The sequence below is a fragment of the Hippopotamus amphibius genome, chromosome X, assembly GCF_030028045.1.
Source record: "Hippopotamus amphibius kiboko isolate mHipAmp2 chromosome X, mHipAmp2.hap2, whole genome shotgun sequence".
NCBI lineage: Eukaryota > Metazoa > Chordata > Mammalia > Artiodactyla > Hippopotamidae > Hippopotamus > Hippopotamus amphibius.
Genome location: NC_080203.1, coordinates 5,004,186 through 5,026,140, shown reverse-complemented (window position 1 = coordinate 5,026,140; position 21,955 = coordinate 5,004,186). Strand labels below are relative to the sequence as shown.

General features: G+C 39.3%; 1 pseudogene; it reads right to left on the bottom strand.

Moving 5' to 3' along the window:
- Window positions 1-12,664: 12,664 nt before the first annotated feature.
- On the bottom strand, window positions 12,665-14,166 carry LOC130842082 (dnaJ homolog subfamily A member 1-like; annotated as a pseudogene).
- Window positions 14,167-21,955: the final 7,789 nt, after the last annotated feature.

The window sequence follows — 21,955 nt, the reverse complement described above, 5'->3', positions numbered from 1 at the left end:
AGAGCAAGGGTGGGCTTCTTCATCAGCATATCACCACATTCCTTGAACAGGGCTGGTCATGCATAGTAGGTGCTCATAAATATTAGATGTGCAGATGCATGTTGTATGTTAAAGCACTCTATTATTTTTATAGCACTCTTCAAATGTCTGGTAAAGGGATTTCAAGAGCAGTTTCAACAACAGGTTGGATGTGTAGACTCTCATTTTGGTTTTCAGGCTTCCATGTGATTTTGCCTGAAAGGATTTGCATGTTGCTGGGACTGTGCAGACAGCAGGTCTTTTTAGTGTTTAAGTTCTGTAACATGGAGATGCTGTGAATACATATTTCCAACACGAAGTGCTGATTTTTCTATTATATTTCCTGACTCTTGCTCATTCAGCAAGGTATTTCTATGTAGATACAACTTTCTCACTTCTGAAGACATACCTCTGCTTAACCTAGCATTCTGTTCAAGACAGAATGAAACAGGAAATTAGGTAGAAGAAGGTTAATTTAAATAGAGCAATGCTCTGTTTATACACGAACTAATTTCAGTTATGCGAGGAAAAGAGGCCATATAGCTCTGGCCATCAGTCTGACATGTGCATAGCCGACAGCCTGACATCCTCAGTTACTCAACAAATGTTTATCCAGGATCTGTAGTGTGCTATATGTGAAGAATCCCGTCCTTCAACTTAATGTTTTGAGGAAAGTTGGATTAAAAAGTTCTCACTTTATAAAATTTATAAAACCTAAGTAATTTTAACATTTAAAGTTGTTTTTTTTAAAAAGAAACTCATAATCTTATCACAATGGCACAATTGCTATTTAATTTCACTTATTCAGTCTTTGTGTACCATCACATCTGTGTTTTACTTAGTTATAATGATAGCTGGTCTGCTACTCCATGCCCTTTGTCTTTCACTTATCACTAAATTCTATCTTTGTACAGTCTCAAATTTAATCATTTCAGTAACTGTACAATATACTATGGAATTGGGGGACTTCTGTTTCCAATCAAGATGGAGTGACAGGGACCAAATTGACTTTCCTGCCCCAAAGAGCCAAAAATAGAAGACAAAAATATATGAAATAACAGTTTTCAAGATAATGGACATCAGGCAACAAAGGACAGGGACTCTTAAGAGATGGGAAACAAATCAAATGAGCCCTACAATTGCCATAGCTTACTACCTGGTGAGTTTCCAGGCTACGTAGCTGAGAGGGAGAGCACACAGGGATCCCAGGGGAATTCCTGAACTGAGGAGACTGAGGTGAGACTAGGTAGTCTCAGGTTGCTAGCAATGTACCAGAGGGGAGAGGGCTGCATGGGTAGAGGATGCCAGGGATCTGTGAGGGGAAAGAACCACCCAAGAGAATTAGAGGCAACAGTGCCAGCATTCATACAGGCCTGGTAGCACTACCTGTTTCTATCAGCCACACTGGAAATCCTCATAATACGCAGGACATGAGGTATGAGAGTACACAGAAACGTCTTGCCTTAGTTATAAGGAAAAATTAGCCCTAGGCTAACTACTGCTCTGGTTCTATCAAATCATTAAGGCAAGACCAAAGGGATCGAACTGTTTTCAAGTAATTTAGCTACACTCCAGAACAAAGATGAAGAATGTTTATAGGAATGCAAAATTATCCAATACCCCAGAAGGTAAAATTAACAATACTTGGCATTCAGTCAAAGATTACCGGGCATTCAAAAAACCAATAATAATGTGACTTATTGAAGAGAAAGCCCAATCAATAGAAACTCACCCAGATCAAACACAGGTTTTAGAATTAGTGGACAGGAATATTAACATGTGTTAAGCATGTTCAAAATTTTCAATAGAGACGTGGAAGATGGGGAAAAATCTCAAGTTGAAATTTGAGCACTGAAAACAACACTGGATGGGATTGATGGCAGATTAAACATTGCAGATTTAGTAGATTGGGGGATTTAAAGACAAAGCAATAGAAATTCTCCAAAATTAAACATAAAGAGAAAAAAATTAAAAAGAAAAGAGCATCAATTAGCTGTTAGAAACTCCTTAAGGGGCCAAATATATGTGTAAACGTAGTCTCCATAATAATAGTGGCCAGCGAATTGCCCACATTTGATAAAAGCTATAAACCCAGAGATTCAAGGATCTCAACTAATCCTAAGCAAAAGAAGCATGGAGAAAACCACACAAAGCATACTTTTTGATGCCAGGGATCATCATATTTTGATCTGTCCGCTGTTACTATGGACGATGCTGTATTCAGAAAAGCCATGTTCTGTTGACAACAGCTGTTAACTGGCAAGGAGTTGAGAACAAGGCAATGTATTGAGAAGAGTTCTTTCCACAAAACTACCACCTCACCGTTTGAACAGCAGTGGCTTTAAGTAGTAGCATCAATGCCAATCCAAAGCAAATCCTTCCTAATTGACTCTGTCCGAGATACTTTATTTTAATGATGAGTTTAGATGACTCGTGTCACCAGCTACTGACATCCTGTCATCCATCCCTAGAGATCTGTTGTTCCTGGACTGTGTTGCACTACACGAGCATCTTGGCAAAATTGGAGCTTGTACATTATCAGGTTGCTTTTTCACTCAAATCCATTGTGCCTGGAGGCAGTAGGCAATTCTTTAGAAGGAGCTGGCTTTGAGAATGTACCAGGGGCTGGGTGGGGCAGGAGAGCCATAGTAGACACATGCTCGGAAACACTCTGCCCAAGCCGACTATATGTTAATGAGGAGGACAGGACAAACCTGACTTAGGGAGCAATCACGAAAACATCTTCCAGAAAGTGGTCTAAGAAGGTCAGCCCTAACTCAGTCTAGGGGGTGACATGGTACTTAGGATTAAGTTTTATTGAGGACCTATGTGTCAAGCATTGGGCTAGGTGCTTGACTCCCACAATAACCCTATGAGGCATTATTATTTCAGTTTTACAGATGGTGAAAATCTTGGACTCTTGCTATTGAAAAACTTGCCCAAAGTCACATATTAAGTGGCAGAGCCCAGATTAAAACCGAGGTCTGTCTGGACCCAATATCTGTGTTCTTCCTACACAATGAACTATCTGCCTTCAAATCAAAGATCTTTATTTTCTCATATTGTCCTATCCTTTGTTTTATGACTTCCTTTTCTTTATATTTTTGAACATTCTTAACGTCCTTATTTTTAAAGGCCGTTTTAGATTCATTTATTCATTCATTGACCAAATATTTATTCAACACCTACTTTATAACATACACTGTTTTAAGTGAGGGGAGTAGATACCATGCCACCGTGCAGCTTATGGGATCGTCGTTCCCCGACCAGGGCTCAAACCTGGGCCCTTGGCAGTGAAAGCACTGAGTCCTAACCACTGCACTGCCAGGGAATTCCCCAGAGAGAATTAAAAAAAAAAAAACACCAATTTTACTTTATTGCCGTAAGAATCATAACATGAAATCTACCCTCTTAACAACTTTTTAAGTATACATCATTGTTCCACTATAGGTACAATGCTGTACAGTAGACGTCTAATCTCTAGAGCTTATTCATCGTGCTTTTGATCATTCCTGTGACTTTTAATTTATTTCTGTCCTTTTGTTTTTTTTTAAACGGATTGTATTTGTAAAATTCTATTCTATTTTGCCTAGGGTTTTTCCCATGGCTATTCAATCAGTCATCTTGACTGCACACCCTATGGCACTTTTTCCAAAAAGTAAAATTCAAGCATCTCATAAAAATTAGGCAGAGCACTTTTGACATTAAGCTAATCACGGGGAAAATGTGAAAATTGGGGGACATACTTCTGGAGCGCTGCCCTGGCAATGTACACTCATTTCTAGTTCACAAGAGCATCAGGTATTGGAGGCTGCATTGGAAGCCTGCTCTATGTCTGGTCTGAAAGGACATGCTTCTCTTTTCAAATCCTTTAGTGTACTGTGCATGGAAACAGTTATGGAATAAAAGTGAATCCAAAACTCCTCCTGAACTTGCAGAAGCTTGTTGATTTCCTTCCTTCCTGCATATATGCATGTTCATTTCATCTTTCTTTTTAGCTTCTACCTGACTCCCTTGAAAGACCATCTTCAGGCCTTCGTCCTAACTGTATTTTAAACTGGAATCTTTTTTTTTAAGCTCTTTATTGGAATATAATTGCTTTACACTGTTGTCCCAGTTTTTGCTATACAACAGAGTGAATCAGCTGTGTTTATACATATATCCCCATTAAACTGGAATCTTTTTGCTTCCAAAATAGTTTCTTTGCTTTGTTTTTTCCCAGGCCATTTACTATTACTACACATGATTCCATTTAAGTGCACTGCATTTATATTGATTGGCAAAAAATTGTGAATGCACAAAAATGGACATCTTAACACCCAAGTATATACATTTCTATTGAAAATCATCCAGGAAGCAGAGAGCTAGTGATTAAATTGATATATGGCTGTGATAGAGAAAGAGAGGTCATATCCTACCTCAGTGAATGCCACCCCAGCAGAATATCTTTCTAAATAATGAAGATTGCCACATCCCCAGAAACATATTGCTTATTTTGAAGAGTGCAAAACAGCGTACTCGAACAGTGAAGTTGCACAGTTTCCTGAAGTTCAAATGCTGGGATTTGATCTGGACGAATGTGTTCCAACTAACAGCTTCCTTAAGGAAAAATAAGCCTGAGTTAATCCAGTCCAAAACAAACAAACACACAAACACTTATTGGCAGAGATGTACAAGATTTCACGGATAAACCAGGTACTTAAATTTCACATGAGCAGTGAGCCCCAGACTATTCAGAAAGAATCCAGTCATTAGGGAAATGGAAATAGATCACTAAATGGGAATATAATGCCTATGGTTCTATGGTTTAAAGCAACAAATGGCTTAAATTGAGGTACCAGGGTTAGGGCAAGGGGTGCTGAGTTTGAACTCACTGGGTTGTATTACTCACTCTGCTCCTAACTTTCTGTATGACCTTCTCCTCTTTGACCTTATCAAATGGGGAGGTTGCACTAGAAGTTCCCTAGGGCCATTTCCATCTCTCTGCTACTATATAGTAAACGTACTTTTGCTAATAATATCTTCAACTTTAATTTGTGTAAAACACATGGAGAAATGGTTAAACAGCCCCCAATCGTCTGTCCTTTCCTTTCTCTAAGCCTAGCCTGCACCAGCAGGACCTCTAGAAAAGTGGCTTCATCAGCTCTTCTATAGGCTTCCCACTTCTCCGAACCAGCATGCTACCAACACCTCTGAAATGTGTACATATATATCTATATATCTATATCTATATCCCTATCTCTATCTATCTATCTATCTATCTAATCTATCTATCTATCTATCTATCTATCATCTATCATCTATCTATCTATCATCTATCTCCATGGTCTTTGGTTAGCACAGGTTTTTCTTATGCTTGTGCTTTTAGCACATCTATACCATATTTCTCTTCTGAGTTTTGACATTGGATAGCATGTGGCACCCATAATCTTTGCTCGTTGTTATCTTCCAGCAATTTTTTTCAAGTAAGTGTTTCGTGATGGTTTTGTGTTAGGTATTCAATTTATTGAAACAATGTTAGAAGTGATGTGAAACACATCAAAGTTTGTGTTCTATCTGTGTTTCCTGTTGTTTTGTATATCTCTTTGTTGCCAAATTGAAATGTCATCTTCTCCTTCCCTTTTGGAAATTCCTAGGATCAAGCTGATGATATAGCAGTTGAGCAGTACGAACCGCAAGAGTCTTATGTATCTTATGACTCCAGCACATCTTCCTCAGAAATAATACCTGAATCGCCAGGTGGGTACATTTGGACATTTGGATGGGGACTATCAGAAGAAAAATAGTGGCCTACAGAGTAGTTCCAGTTTTTCAAATGAAGACAGTGTTCTGTTTATAATAGTGGGAAGTTGCAAGAGTGAATTCTAACTTTCTTCATCTTCTGTAAATTTTTTTAGATGAAGATTTGAGAGCAATGACAATGAATGGTTCAAGTGCTTGAGAATGGTGTTATTCTCTCCCACTGAATTTTTAAAGTTTTTATTGAAATATAATATGTGGATTCTAAAAAAAGATGCAAATTAACTTATTTACGAAACATAAGTAGACGCATGGACATAGAAAGCAAACTTATGGTTACCAAAGGGGATTGGGGGGAGGGATAAATTAGGAGTATGGGATTAACAGATACATACTACTGAATGTAAAATAAATAAATAATAAGGGCCTGCTGTATAGCACAGGGAACTATATTCAAAATCTTGTGATAACCTATAATGGAAAAGAATCTGAAGAAGAATATATATATGATGGAATCACTTTGCTTTATACCTGAAACTAACACAAGGTTGTAAATCTCCCATTCAATTTTAATGTAAAGATTGTTGCTAGATCTCAGTCCTAGGAGGAGTAGCATCTTATCTTTTCATACTTTTGCAGCCTTTTCTGCTATGCCACAGTAGTTGCAGTCCAAATAAACCTCTCATTTTTTAAAAAGTGTACTATAAGAAGAATTGTTAGTAAAGGACAATTCAATAGTCTCTCAAAACGAGTGATATTTACTACATAAGTTTCAGTATTAAAGACATTTCATAAGCATAATTGTATAAAAAGTACAAAACCTAAAGTGGTGGTGGATGCATAGTGCAATTCATGTCCTCCAATCAGCTGCTCTTATCATTGATAACTTGTATTGTGGAATCTCCATATATAGAAGTAATGCCTCTATTTTTGAAATATTCTAGTTAACAACTCTTCCATTATTGCTGTCGATCTCAAAGCTTTGTTTAAAAAATCCTTTCAAGACAATTGTTTTTGGTGGAACAGGGGACAAGGACATGAACCCATGATTGTGATTTTGAAAATATATAAGACCAAATAATAAATCAACAAAAAAAGTTATAAAAAAAAAAGAAAGAAAATATATAAGACCAATTTACTTTACACACAGTAAAATCCACTCTTTGGGGTGTACAATTCTTGACAAAGGCAAAGAGTCGTACATCCACCACCACAGTACCAAACAGAACAATTATGTTACCCCCGAAATTTCTTTGTGCTACTTCTTTGAACTCAAATTCTGGCGCCCATCCTCTGGCAACTGTTGATCTGTATTCCATCTCTGGTTTCCACTTATCAGAATGTCGTGTAAATGGAATCATACAATGTCTAGCCTTTTGGGCCTGGCTTTGTTAACAAAATGCATTTAAGATTCATATATGTTGTGTGAATCAATGGTTCGTTCCTTTTTACTTGCTGAATAATACTTCATCTTATGAATGCACCACAGTGTTTTCTTTTGTTTGTTTGTTTTAACTCATTCATCTGAAGAAGGATATCTGGGTTGTTCCAAGTTTTGGGTGATTTAACCTAAAGCTACTATAAACATTTGCATAGAGGTTTTTTTGTGGGCCATACATTTTTTTTCAAGCTCTTTATTGGAAAATAATTGCTTTACACTCTTGTACCAGCTTTTGAGGTACACCAAAATGAATCAGTTGTATTTATACATATATCCCCATATCCCCTACCTCCCGCGACTCCCTCCCGTGACTCCCTCCTGCCCTCCATGTCCTGGCCCTCTAAGGCATCACCCATCATTGAGTTGATCTCCCTTTGATATACAGAAACTTCCCCCTAGCTATCTAATTTACAGTTGGTAGTGTATATATGTCTATGCTACTCTCTCACTTCGTCCCAGCTTCCCCTTTGCCCCTCGCCCCCCCAACCCCATGTCCTCCAGTCCATTCTCTGCATCGGCATCCTTATTCTTGCCCTGTCACTGGGTTCATCAGTACCTTTTGTTTTGTTTTGTTTTTTAGATTCTGAATATATGAGTTAGCATACAGTATTTGTTTTTCTCTTTCTGGCTTACTTCACTCTGTATGACAGACTCTAGGTCTATCCACCTCATTACATATAGCTCCATTCTTTCCTTTTTAATGGCTGAGTAATATTCTATTGTATATACGTACCGCTTCTTCTTTATCCATTCATCTGTTGATGGGCATTTAGGTTGCTTCCATGTCCTGGCTATTGTAAATAGTGCTGCAGTAAACATTATGGTACATGTTTCTTTTTGGATTATGGTTTTCTCTGGGTATATGTCCAGCAGCGGGATTGCTGGATCATATGGTAGTTCTATTTTTAGTATTTTAAGGAACCTCCAAACTGTTTTCCATAGTGGCTGTACCAACTTACATTCCCACCAACAGTGCAGGAGAGTTCCCTTTTCTCCACACCCTCTCCAATATTTGTTGTTTCTAGATTTTTTGATGATGGCCATTCTGACTGGTGTGAGGTGATACCTCATTGTGGCTCTGACTTGCATTTCTCTAATGATTAGTGATGTTGAGCATCTTTTCATGTGTTTGTTGGCCATCTGTATGTGTTCTTTGGAGAAATGCCTATTTAGGTCTTCCGCCCATTTGTGGATTGGGTTATTTGCTTTTTTGGTATGAAGCTACATGAGCTGCTTGTATATTTTGGAGATTAATCCTTTGTCCGTTGCTTCTTTGGCAAGTATTTTCTCCCATTCTGAGGGTTGCCTTCTTGTCTTGTTTATGGTTTCTTTTGCTATGCCAAAGCTTTTAAGTTTCATTAGGTCCCATTTGTTTATTCTTGATTTTGTTTCCATTATTCTAGGAGGTGGGTGAAAAAGGATCTTGCTTTGATGTAGGTCATAGAGTGTTCTGCCTATATTTTCCTCTGGGAGTTTCCTAGTGTCTGGCCTTACATTGAGGTCTTTAATCCATTTGGAGTTTATTTTTGTGTATGGTGTTAGGAAGTGTTCTAATTTCATTCTTTTGCATGTTGCTGTCCAATTTTCCCAGCACCACTTATTAAAGAGGCTGTCTTTTGTCCATTGTATATTCTTGCCTGCTTTGTCAAAGGTAAGGTGCCCATATGTGTTTGGGCTTACCTCTGAGTTCTCTATTCTGTTCCATTGATCTTCCTTTCTATTTTTGTGCCAGTACCATACTGTCTTGATCACTGTGGCCTTGTAGTATAATTTGAAGTCAGGAAGCCTGATTTCACCAACTCCATCTTTCCTTCTTAAGATTTCTTTGGCTATTCGGGGCCTTTTGCATTTCCATACAAATTGTAAGATTTCTTGTTCTAGTTCTGTGAAAAATGCTGTTGGTAATTTGATAGGGATTATGTTGAATCTGTAAACTGCTTTGGGTAGTACAGTCATTTTCACAATGTTGATTCTTCCAATCCAAGAACATGGTATGTCCCTCCATCTGTTTGTATCGTCTTTGATTTCTTTCATCAATGTCTTATAGTTTTCTGCATACAGATCTTTTGCCTCCTTAAGCAGGTTTATTCCTAGGTATTTTTTTCTTTTTGTTGCAATGGTAAATGGGAGAGTTTCCTTAATTTCTCTTTCTGCTCTTTCATTGTTAGTGTATAGGAATGCAAGAGATTTCCATGCATTAATTTTGTATCCTGCTACTTTACTAAATTCATCGATTAGTGCTAGCCGTTTTCTGGTAGTCTTTAGGGTTTTCTGTGTAAAGTATCATGTCATCTGCAAAGAGTGACAATTTTACTTCTTTTCCAATTTGGATCCCTTTTATTTCATTTTCTTCTCTGATTGCTGTGGCTAAATCTTCCAAAACTATGTTGAATAACAATGGTGAGCGTGGGCACCCTTGTCTTGTTCCTGTTCTTAGAGGGCATTCTTTCAGTTTTTCACCATTTAGAACAATGTTGGCTTTTGGTCTCTCATATATGGCATTTATTATATTGAGATAATTTCCTTCCATGCCCATTTTCTGGAGAGTTTTTATCATAAATGGATGTTGAATTTTGTCAAAAGCTTTTTCTGCATCTATTGAGATGATCATATGGTTTTTATCCTTCAATTTGTTGATATGAAGTATCACAGTGATTGATCTGAGTATATTGAAGAATCCTTGCATTCCAGGGATAAACCCCACTTGATCATGGTGTATGATGTTTTTAATGTGCTGTTGGAGTCTGTTAGCTAGTATTTTGTTGAGCATTTTTGCATCTATATTCATCAGTGATATTGGCCAGTAATGTTCTTTTTTTGTGACATCTTTGCCTGGTTTTGGTATCAGGGTGATGTTGGGCTCCTAGAATGAGTTTGGGAGTGTTCCTCCTTCTGCTATATTTTGGAAGAGTTTGAGAAGGATAGGTATTAGCTCTTCTCTAAATGTTGCATAGAATTCGCCTGTGAATCCATCTGTCCCTGGGCTTTTGTTTGTTGGGAGATTTTTAATCACAGTCTCGATTTCCATACATGTGATTGGTCTGTTCCTATTTTCTATTTCTTCCTGGTTGCTTCTTGGAAGATTGTATTTTTCTAAGAATGTATCCATTTCTTCCAGGTTATCCACTTTATTGGCATATAGTTGTTTGTAGTCGTCGCTCATGATCTTTTGTATTTCTGTGGCGTCAGTTGTTACTTCTTTTTCATTTCTAATTCTGTTGATTTGCGTCTTCTCCCTCTTTTTCCTGATGAGTCTGGCTAATGGTTTATTAATTTTGTTTATCTTCTCAAAGAACCAGCTTTTAGTTTCATTTATCTTTGCTATTGTTTCCTTGCTTTCTTTTTCATTTATTTCTGATCTGATCTTTATGATTTCTTTCCTTCTGCTCACTATGGGGTTTCTTTGTTCTTCTTTCTGTAATTGTTTTAGGTGTAGGGTTAGGTTGTTTATTCGATATTTTTCTTGTTTCTTGAGGTAGGACTGTATTGCTATAAACTTCCCTCTTAGAACTGCCTTTGCTGCATCCCATAGGTTTTGGGTTGTTGTGTTTTCATTGTCATTTGTTTCTAGATATTTTTTGATTTCCTCTTTGATTTCTTTCTTTCTTGGTTGTTTAATAGCATATTGTTTAGCCTCCATGTGGTTGTATTTTTTAGTTTTTTTTCCTGTAACTGATATCTAGTCTCATGGCATTGTGGTCAGAGAAGATGCTTGATATGATTTCAATTTTCTTGAATGTACCGAGGTTTGATTTGTGACCCAAGATGTGATCTATCCTGGAAAATGTTCCATGTGCACTTGAGGAGAAAGTGTATTCTGTCGTTTTTGGATGGAATGTCCTATAAATATCAATTAGGTTGAGCTGGTCTAATGTGTCATTTAAAGCTTTTGTGTTCTTATTTATTTTCTGTTTGGATGATCTGTCCATGGATGTTAGTGGGGTGTTCAAGTCTCCTACTATTATTGTGTTACTTTCGATGTCCCCTTTTATGGCTGTTAGCATTTGCCTTATGTCTTGAGGTGCTCCTATGTTGGGTGCATAGATATTTATAATTGTTATATGTTCTTCTTGGATGGATCCCTTGATCATTATGTAGTGTCCTTCCTTGTCTCTTGTAATAGTCTTTATTTTAAAGTCTAATTTGTCTGATATGAGTATTGCTACTCCAGCTTTCTTTTGACTTCCATTTGCATGGAATATCTTTTTCCATCCCTTTCCTTTCAGTCTATATGTTTCCCTTGGTGTGAAGTGGGTTTCTTGGAGGCAGCATATAGAAGGGTCCTGTTTTTGTATCCATTCAGCCAGTCTGTGTCTTTTGGTTGGAGCATTTATTCCATTTACATATAGGGTGATTATTGACATGTGTGTTCCTATTACCATTTTCTTCATTGTTTTAGGTTTGTTTTTGTATGTCTCTTCCTTCTCTTGTGTTTCCTACTTAGAAAAGTTCCTTTAGCAATTGTGGTTTTTTTTTTGTTTTGTTTTGTAATCAGTATATGAAAGAGACATTCATACATTTCAAGAATTGCTTAAATTTTGATATCCAGATTTAAGCTTGTGAACATATGAGTTTAAACATGCAATTAAAGCTATTCATCATAATTTGCTATACTACCAACATTAAATTACAGTTACTTTGGAGCATAAGTTATATGGTTTAAAGTAAGCCTGTAACATACCTGCAAAACACCTTCCTATCTCATACATGCAAATTATTTCTCCATGTAAAGGTCTCATCACTCTAACCTCTCAGTTACCCTGCTCCGGAAGTCACTACTCTAAAGGCTTACTGTGGTCCAACAAGAAGGGGGGAAAAGAAAGTAACCAGGACCAATAGCTATATGTATTTAAAACAAGATGGCACAGCAGAAGGGAATGCAATTCTACAAATGCAAGTCCTCAAGAAGCAGCATGTTATATGATAAACCCCTTTTTCAGAAAGGTATCATTTCTATCACTGACAGGCTAAATTATATATCATGCCATCTTCAAGTAACAATGAGGCAACAGAATAAATGCAGAGGCATCACAATGAATCCCACTTAATCCCATTATACAGACCAACACTCCTCTACAAATTCTTTGACTGCTAGTTAAGCACAGTTTTAACTTCATAGCTTAACAATTAAGGGTCATACACTGAAGTCAATACATATACCTAGCATTTCAGTCTAAGCTATTTCATGTACACAGCTGAAATCACTTACAAAGTATGGCCCAACAAATGCTAGGGGAAATTTCTTAAAGTAGTTTTTACAAGTATTAAACTTCTCTTGCACACTGAAGTCATCATACATACAGGGCAAAGTCAGAGCTTTTATATTCGAGTTTATTCTTCATTTAACTTTTAAAATACTACTATAATTAAATATTAAAACAAAACAATAGCAAGCAGTGAGCATATTATGATTATAGTCCTTCACTCAATCACTACTGCAAATAAAACGCCAGCAGCAAGTGCCATTCACTGCCCGCCTGAGGAGGTCTGACACTGACCACCACCCCGAGGGTGACAGCCATCATCCTCACATGCTTCGCCATTGTCGTGGTGCCATCTTTCCTGATTTGGATCAAAGTCCACTAATTCTACCTGGTCCATTTCATCAGTCTCTTCTACTTCCTTCCTCTCAGGTAGGAGTTTTTCCAGCAAAGAGAGTTTATCAGGGGAGAGAAAGACATTCTCAGGAAAGTTTACCTTAAATTCATTGATTAGGCGACCCTTTTCATAAGGTCTATGATAAATTGGAATGCCTTCATTTAGCACACACTTGATATCTCCATGCTTGACAATCTGACCTGGATGAGAAGTGATGACCATGGTTTGGTTGTCGAGGGTAGATATTGGCTTTGGGAAGCCACACAATGCCTCAACCAGCTGTATGTCCATACACATGGAAAGGTCTTCTCCTTGTCGAGTAAAAACAACATGGTCCTTTTGATCTAAAACAATGATAATATCTCCTGGCTCCAGTCCTGGTTCTTGGTCTGCTTCACCATGGAATGTTACCTTCTGACCATCTTTCATGCCTTTGTCAATATGAACTTCTAGAATTTTCTTCTCTCGAACTATCTTCCTTCTGTTGCAGCTTTTATATGTCTCTTTAGGACTGATCTGCTCCCCATGGCCCTGGCACTCCATGCAGACAGACTGAATATGCTGAACCATTCCAGGTCCTCTCTGATGAATTCTTTTTTTTTTAACTTTTTATTTTTTATTTTTAACAATAAACTGCGTATATTTAGAGTGTACAATTTGGTATCCCAATCTCCCAATTCATTCACCCCCCCCAACCCTCCCTGCTTTCCCCACTTGGTGTCCATATGTTTGTTCTCTACATCTATGTCTCTATTTCTGCCTTGCAGACTGGTTGATTTGTACCATTTTTCTATAGTCCACATATATGTGTTAATATACGATATTTGTTTTTCTCTTTCTGACTCGCTTCACTCTGTATGACAGTCTCTAGGTCCATCTGATGAATTCTTATTTGCATTCCAGTACCTTGGCAATTGGGACAGCACTCTACTGCTCCTTTCTTACCACCTCGGCCTTCACATTTGTCACAAATCACATTTTTTTGCAGAGCTGGTTTCTTTGTTGCACCATTATATAGGTCTTCTAAGGTTACTGTGAGTTGATGTACAACATTTTTACCTCTCCTTTCTCTCTGCATCCTTCCTCCTCCTCCAAAAAAACATATCAAAGATGTCCATGGGGGAGCCAAAACCACCACCTGCTCCACCTTCTTTGATTGCCTGTTCTCCTCCTTTGTCATATAATTCCCATTTCATTGCATCAGAGAGCACTTCATAAGCTTGAGAAATCTGTTTAAACTTCTCTCCTTCATTTGGATTCTTATCAGGGTGGTATGTCAAGGCCAGTTTCCTGTAAGCCTTTTTCAGTTCTTCTTGGGTGGCATTGGGTTTGACCCCCAAAACATCATAGTAAGTGGTTCCATTCACCATTTTCTACAGCCGGTGAGCGGGCCAATGCCAGTGTGGGGGAGCAGGAAGGAGTGCATTGCTGTGCACAGCTTGAGCAGCTGCTGCTCTTCTGCTTCTCACTGAGCGTTCTGGAAAGTTCCCAGCAATTGTTGTAAGGCTGATTTGGTTGTGCTGAATTCTCTTAACTTTTGCTTGTCTGTAAAGCTTTTGATTTCTCCATCGAATCTGAATGAGATTCTTGCTGGGTAGAGTATTCTTGGATGTAGGTTTTTCTCTTTCAGGACTTTCAGTATATCCTGCCATTCCCTTCTGGCCTGTAGAGTTTCTGCAGAAAGATCAGCTGTTATCCTTATGCGTTTTCCCTTAGATGTTATTTGTTGCTTTTCTCTTGCTGCTTTTAATATTTTTTCTTTGTGTTTAATTTTCATTAGTTTGATTAATATGTACCTCAGTGTATTTCTCCTTGGGTTTACTCTGTATGGGACTCTGCGCTTCTTGGACTTGATTAATTATTTCCTTTCCCATCTTGGGGAAGTTTTCAACTATAACCTCCTCAAATGTTTTCTCAGACCCTTTCTTTTTTTCTTCTTCTTCTGGGATGTCTATGATTCAAATGTTGGTGCGCTTAATGTTGTCACCAAGGTCTCTGAGACTGTCTTCCATTCTTTTTATTCTTTTTTCTCTTTCCTGCTCTCTGGCAGTTATTTCCCCCATTCTATCTTCCAACTCACTTATTTGTTCTTCTGCCTCATTTATTCTGCTGTTTATACCATCTAGAGTATTTTTAATTTTGGTTATTTTGTTGTCCACTACTGTTTGTTTGCTCTTTAGTTCCTCTGAGTCCTTATATACTGTTTCTTGTATTTTCTGTATTTTGTTATTGAAATTTTGGATCATCTTTACTATCATTACTCTGAATTCTTTTTCAGGCAATTTTCCTATTTCCTCTTCATTTATTTGGTCTTGTGGGGTTTTTTTCCTGCTCCTTTGCCTGCATGGTGTTTCTTTGTTTTCTCATTTTGTCTGCTTTATAGGATTTGCTGTCTCCTTTCCCTATGCTGCCTAGTAGTAATTCATCTTGTTTCTGCCCTCTGCCCCATGTGGTGGGCTTTGTCCAGTGTCTTGAGTAGGCTTCCTGGTAGGGGGGTCTGGTGTCTGCTTTCTGGTGTGTGGCTCTGTGTCTTTTTTCTGTGATGAGCAGGGCCATGTCAGGAGGTGTGTTTTAGGGTATCTGTGAGGTTAATATGGCTTTAGGTAGTCTGTGTGCTGATGGGTGGGTTTGTGTTCCTGTCTTGTTTGTAGTTTGGTGTGAGGGGTCCAGCACTGGCAGTTACAGACAGTTGGATGAAGCCAAGTCTTAGACTCTGATACAGGGCTCCGTGAGAATTCTCTGCAGTTGATCTTTCCTGTGTCTGAAGACTCCCTAGTAGTCTAGCATCCTGGATCAGTGCTCCCTCCCCAGAGCCTCCTACTTGACTTCTGATGGAGTAGTCCAGACTTCAGAGGTTGCTTGTCCCAGCAATAAAGGGGTTTAAAACTGTCCAAGCCCCAGACTAATGGCAGAGTGTTGAGTCAAACAAATACTAAGTCAAGGAAACACATACATGTATAAGACACACAAATACTGAATCCTATAGGACATAGGGCACTAGAAAGGCCTGACAGAAGAACCCCAGTATGCTATCAGACAATCAAAGAGAAAACCAACAGAAATTCAAAACCAAAAAAAACCCACCACACACACACAAACACAAATCCAGGGAGATTTTGAAAGCTAGGATCAATATATAATAAAGAGTGAGAATACCACCAGAAAGACTGAAGATTCTCAGAATGAAGTCAGACAGTTATACTTAGAACTAAGATAAAGACAAAACCTAATAATAAAAAGCAAAGCAGTGTGTCATCTGGAGAATAAAGCAAGGAAACAGAGCAGACCGATAATATTGCTTATAAGTATATTAAGATAAACTAAACTAAAAAAGGATAGAAGACAGGGCAACAGAAGAGCATAGTGTGACTGGAAATATGAAAAGAATAAGAAAGAAATATAAATGTATAAAAGATAGAGATGAAAAGAAGGTAGGAGAGATACAGTCAGCACTACAAAAAACAGCTAGAAATAGAAATATATAAAAAGGCTAAAAATAAAACTAGAATAAAAAGTAGAATTAAAAAAATGTTATAAAGTGTGTAGATCCCTTAGGGCTAAGATCATAATTAATTAAAACAAACAAAAACTAGAACTGACCCCAGAATGGACCAGATGCATAGAATTAATAATAATATTTCTGTTTCCTTGGGGTCTCAGCTGTAAGTGTCCTTCTACCTGCCTTGGGCTTTTTGTATTGCTTTGCTACCAGCAGAGCTTCCTTTATTGTTTGTCTGTAAGTGCCAGTGTGTAGGGAGAGAAAGGGTACAATAGTGGCTCCTTCCCCTGGGAGTGAGTGAGCAGTGGTGCCCTGCCTGGATCATGGCAGCTTGGGCAGCTCAGGCTGAGAGAGTGACTCCAACCTCGGCTCCTCCTCCTGCTCCGACTCTGACGGGGCACCCTGCCTGGGTCACAGTGGCTCAGTCGGCCATGGCAGTGCCTGTTGCAGAGGGACGCCGGTGGCTCGGATGTAAACAGAATGTCTCCAGAGCCGGGCCACTCTGTGGACTTTTGGCTCACAGCTGCAGGTACTCCAGGCCAGCCCCGCCTGGGGGCCTTTGTTATCCCTGAGTGCGTTAGCCAGGCCCAGAGGGGTCCTTCCTTTGTCTGTTGCAAGCGCTGAGAGAGAGGCTACACCCGCAGCTCCTCCCCCATGCTTGTGAGTCAGCAGTATCAAGCCGCCGCCATGGCTGCCCAGCTTTCCACAATAGGCACCCTCTGCTGCAGATTTCTTCCTTCCTGTCCTCTCAGTCCATCTCCCCACTGCCAACAATTCTGAACCAGTTCTCCAGTTCCCACATTCCAGCTCCCAGACCCCCTGTTCAGCTGTGAACCGATGTCTCAGTCCAGACATGCTGAGCCGTGGTGCGGACCCTCCATGTGTTTCTCACTCTTTCCTGTCTGCCACAACTTAGCAACTTCACCCTCTTCGAACAGTCCCAAATGCCTCCCTTCTGACCCTGGGAAATTCCCTGTTGGAGAAGGGGTTTCCCCATCAGATAAGGGATGTTTCCCCGAATTCCGCAATCCCCCCTCTTTTTCAGATCCCCCCGCGCCAGGGTGTGGGACCCGTCCCTTTCCTTTCTTCTCCTCCTTTTTCTCCTTTTATTCTTTTTTTCCCCCTCTGTCCTACCCAGTTATGTCAGCATCTTTGCAGTCCTTTCTGGTGTCCAAGGTCGTTTGCTGGTGTTCAGTTGGTTCTCTGGGAATTAGCACGTCTTTTGGTGTATTCCTGATGCATCTGTGGAGAGGGATGCATTCCACGTCCTCCTACTTCACCGCCATCTTTCCCCAGCTGTGCCATACATTTTTAATTCATTTGAGTAAATTCCTGGGAGTGAGACTACTGGGTCATATGGGAAATGTGTGTGAAGAGAACTGACAAACTCTTTATGGAAATGACTTATAATAATATTGCGTTATTCAAATGATGTTTTCCACTTTGCTTTTTTGGGCTGCTGAAGGAAAGTCATGTCACAACACCTCCAAGAGCACTTCAGGCACTCCCGAGATCCCACATTTTGAGGAACCTAGTATTTCAGAAGTGATTTATGACTAGGTTTGATTTTATTCTATCAGTTGGAAGGTACCAAATTCCAGAAGCAGAGCCAAAAGAACTTTTATAATGAAAAGACAACATGAATGGGTTGGGTGCCCGCTTGTGCTTGGGTGGATGGAGGTAAAGTGAGACAGTCCTTTCTTTTACTTCATTTTCAAATACGAACAGATTTTTAAGTAGTGTTTTTCATTACTCCTGGTACCTGGCACATCTAATCCTTAACATGGAATAAAACTGGACTTTCCTGTTTTTTATAATTTATAACAGGAAATAAACAGAGAAATCTGTGTAATCTGTTTGATAGTGTTAGTACTAATGCTTTTTTTCATCATTAATTCTGCTGTCCTTTCTTCCTCAGAGACATCATCTTTACAGATCTTTGACCTTGAACCTGACGTGGGGTATGTGGCTTATACGGATGAGGTGGAACAGGTGGAACAGATGGGTGAGATGGAGGAGTTGGAGCAAGTGGATGAGGAGGAAGAGGTGGATGAGGTGTACCAGGAAGTCCGGGAGGCCCAGGAACACGAAGAAGACCAGGTGGACCAGGAGGACCAGGTGCAGCAGGAAGTCCAGGAGGCCCAGGAACACGAAGAAGACCAGGTGGACCAGGAGGACCAGGTGCAGCAGGAAGTCTGGGAGGCCCAGGAACATGAAGAAGACCAGGTGGACCAGGAGGACCAGGTGCAGCAGGACACTCTCTCGCACTCCAGTGTCCCTGCTGACGTCAGAGATCAGGTACCTCTGGGAGCCTTGCTGCACATATTCATCTGCACCACTAACCCTGCAAAGCCTTGAATTTCCACTCGTGTGCTCAGTTTCACTTTGCAGAAAGCATGCTCTTTGTTTTTTAAATTGTATCACCATTTCTGTTGTACTGCATTTTCTGGTGCAGCTGAGAATCCAATGGGCCCTAGCCAACAGGGAGATTGGAGGTTATCTCAGTAAGACCAAACCCTGTTCTCAATGTGAAATATACAAAGACACTTTGTGCTTGAGAGAAAGTTTGAGCCAAATAGGAAGATTTAACTACTAAGAAAAGGCACTATTTTTAAGAGCTGTGCTCATCACCTATGAAGGGATGCTAATTATCCCATGGGAGGATGACTTTCCTGCCTACCCATACCAACCCTGCCTACCCATACCAACCCTTCCCCACCTCGAGCTAGATTTCCCCAGTGGAATTGTTACTAGGTTAGAAGCATCGCTATCAGAATGTTGGATATATCCAGGTTTCAACTGTCAGCACCAATGTATGGTTCAAGACCAAATGAAAACAGTTTGATTATCTGCTCTGTTTCTCTTCTACCCCCAAATTCGTGTACATAGTCACAGATTTGGGTGAGCATCTTTTATTTTAGACAGGATTATTATAATCAGGATTGGCAGCCAAAATAATGAATTTATGGTCTGTTATGTGGAATTGTATGCATTAAGTACCAAGCCTTAGACGAGTCTCTTCATTCCTAATGCCAAAGACATCCTCTTCTAATGAGAAGAAACGAGGGCTAGAAAACAGTTGTTTGAGTTTGGCCCCAGCACTGTGACCTCAGCACAACTCTGAGCCTCAGTTTCTCCACTTTGAAATGGTCTGCTTGCCTTGCAGGGATTTTTAGACTGCTATAAAAATTCTTTGAACTATTTAAAAGAAAATTTCTGTCGAAATACATTTGTCTTTGTTTATGTCCCTATCATGCTAAGAAGTTGTGGTTCCCCTTTCAACTGTTGATAGGTTCCTCTTCTCCTTTGAATTAATTTATATTTAAATTTTAAATATAACTTTTGTTTAAAATAGTCAAAATAACCAGCAATTAGTGTGTATAACCTGGCTCTGCGTGTAATAGTGTAATAGGCTTGTTTCTGGGTGCTGTGGATTGACAGACTGGAGGGTACCCAGAAGATTGAGAGCAGGATGGATAGGGGTTGGAAAATGTCACATGGTCTTTAGTGGAAGGCACTAGAGAAGGGAGACTGGGAGGGACAGGACAGCTTGATCCAAATAGCTGCAGGGCTGTCCTGCTCCTTAAGTGAAAAATATGTCTCCAGTGGATCAAGCTATGCTAGAGAGCAAGCAGCTCAGGGCGGGCAGCTTTCTTGCTCCCTTCAAGGAATTCCTTCTAGATGGGTTAGGTTCCCTCCCCAGGTGGTGAACCCCCTCACCTTCAATGGAAAGGTTTGACCCAAGACTTGGTGCCTCATCTGCCAGGGACAGCAGAGAAAAGATTCCTGCCTGGAGAAGGGAGGGTAGATGTGATGACCTGTAAGGTTTGTTGCTTCCAGTCCTGAGTTAAGAGATTTTATTTTGTCTAATGAATGGCTGCTTTCTTATAGGAGGAAAATGTAGTGTATTGTGAAAGAAGGACAATCAGACAATTTTCAATGGATTAAGAATAACATATAATTTTTTTTACTCCAAATGAGAAAAAAAATAACCTGAACGTTTTCTTCTCTCTCTCTCTCTTTAGTAACTCAGCTATGTGCTTCCACTAACCATAAATAGGTTGAAGGACCACAGTATGTCTTCTTTTTGTCTTTAGCGATTGCCACGTGTGTGTATCTTTTTCTCATCGTTAATATTGGGATTGTGGGTTGGGACTGTGGCTCTCTCATCTTGTTGTACATACAGTCTCTAGCACAGATCAAGGCAAGCAACAGTTGTTTCTAGGTCTTACTTGCAGCTTTGACAATTCTTTTCCAAGAATCTCACCTCCTTGCTGTCCCCGTTAGCCAATCAGTTAAGTCCTACTTACTTCCTTAATTTCTCTAAAATGTGTCCATTTGGATTTTTTGATTTTCTTTATTTTTCTTCCAGTTTTATTGAGATGCAATTGGCATTCAGCACTGTAAAAGTTTGTGTGCACCATAATGAGTTGACTTACACACATGAAATAATTACCGCAAGAGTGTAGTGAACATCCACCATCTCACATAGACACAAAATTAAGGAAATAGAAAAGGAAATGTTTCCTTGTGATGAGAACTCTTAGGATTTACTCTCTTAACAGCTTTCATATAGAACGTACAGCAGTGTTAGTGTTAGTTATATTTATCATGTTGTACATGACATGGTATAACTTATTTATCTTTTACTTGGAGTTTGTATCTTTTGAATGCCTTTATCCAATTTCCCCCCACCCTTACCCACCTGTGATAACCACAAATCCGATCCCTTTTTCTACGAGTTTGTTTCTTTGTTTGTTTTTGAAGTATAATAGACCTACAACACTATGTTGCTTCCTGGTACACAACGCAGGGATTTGATATTTCTATACATTTTTAAATGATCACCACAAGAAGTCTAGTTGCCATCTGTCACCATACAAATATATAATTATTGACTATGTTCCCCACACTGTTCTTTCCATAGCCATGACTTACTTATTTTGCAGTTGGAAGTTTGTATTTCTTAATCTCCTCACCTTCTCCTCTAATCCCTCACTCCCTCCCCCCACACCCTGGCAACCACCTGTTTGTTCTCTTTATCTATGACTCTGTTTCTGTTTTGTCTTATTTGTTCATTTGTTTTGTTTTTTAGATTCCACATTTAAGTGAAATCAATGTTTTTGTCTCTCTCTGTCTGACTTATTTAACTTAGCATTATACGCTGTAGGCCCATCCATGTTGATGCAAATGGCAAACTTTTGTTCTTTTTTATGGCTGAATAATATTCCAGTTGTATATATGCTCCATCTTTATTCATTTATCTGTTGCTGGGCACTTAGGTTGCTTCCATATCTTGGCTATTGTAAATAATGCTGCAATGAACATAGGGGTGCATGTATCTTTTCTAATTAGTGTGTTTCTTTTCTTTGGATAAGTACCCAGGAGTGGAATTTCTGGATCTTATGGTAGTTTCATTGTTAATTTTTTGAAGAATCTCCATACTGTTCTTCATAGTGTCTGCACCAATTTACATTCCCACCAACAGTGCATGAGGGTTCCCTTTTCTTCACATCCTTACCAACACTTTGGTTATTTGTTGTCCTTTTGATGATAGATAGCCATTCTCACAGGTGTGAGGTGGTATCTCATTGTAGTTTTGAGCTGCATTTCCCTGATACTTAGTGATGTTGAGCAGCTTTTCATGTGCCTCTTGGCGA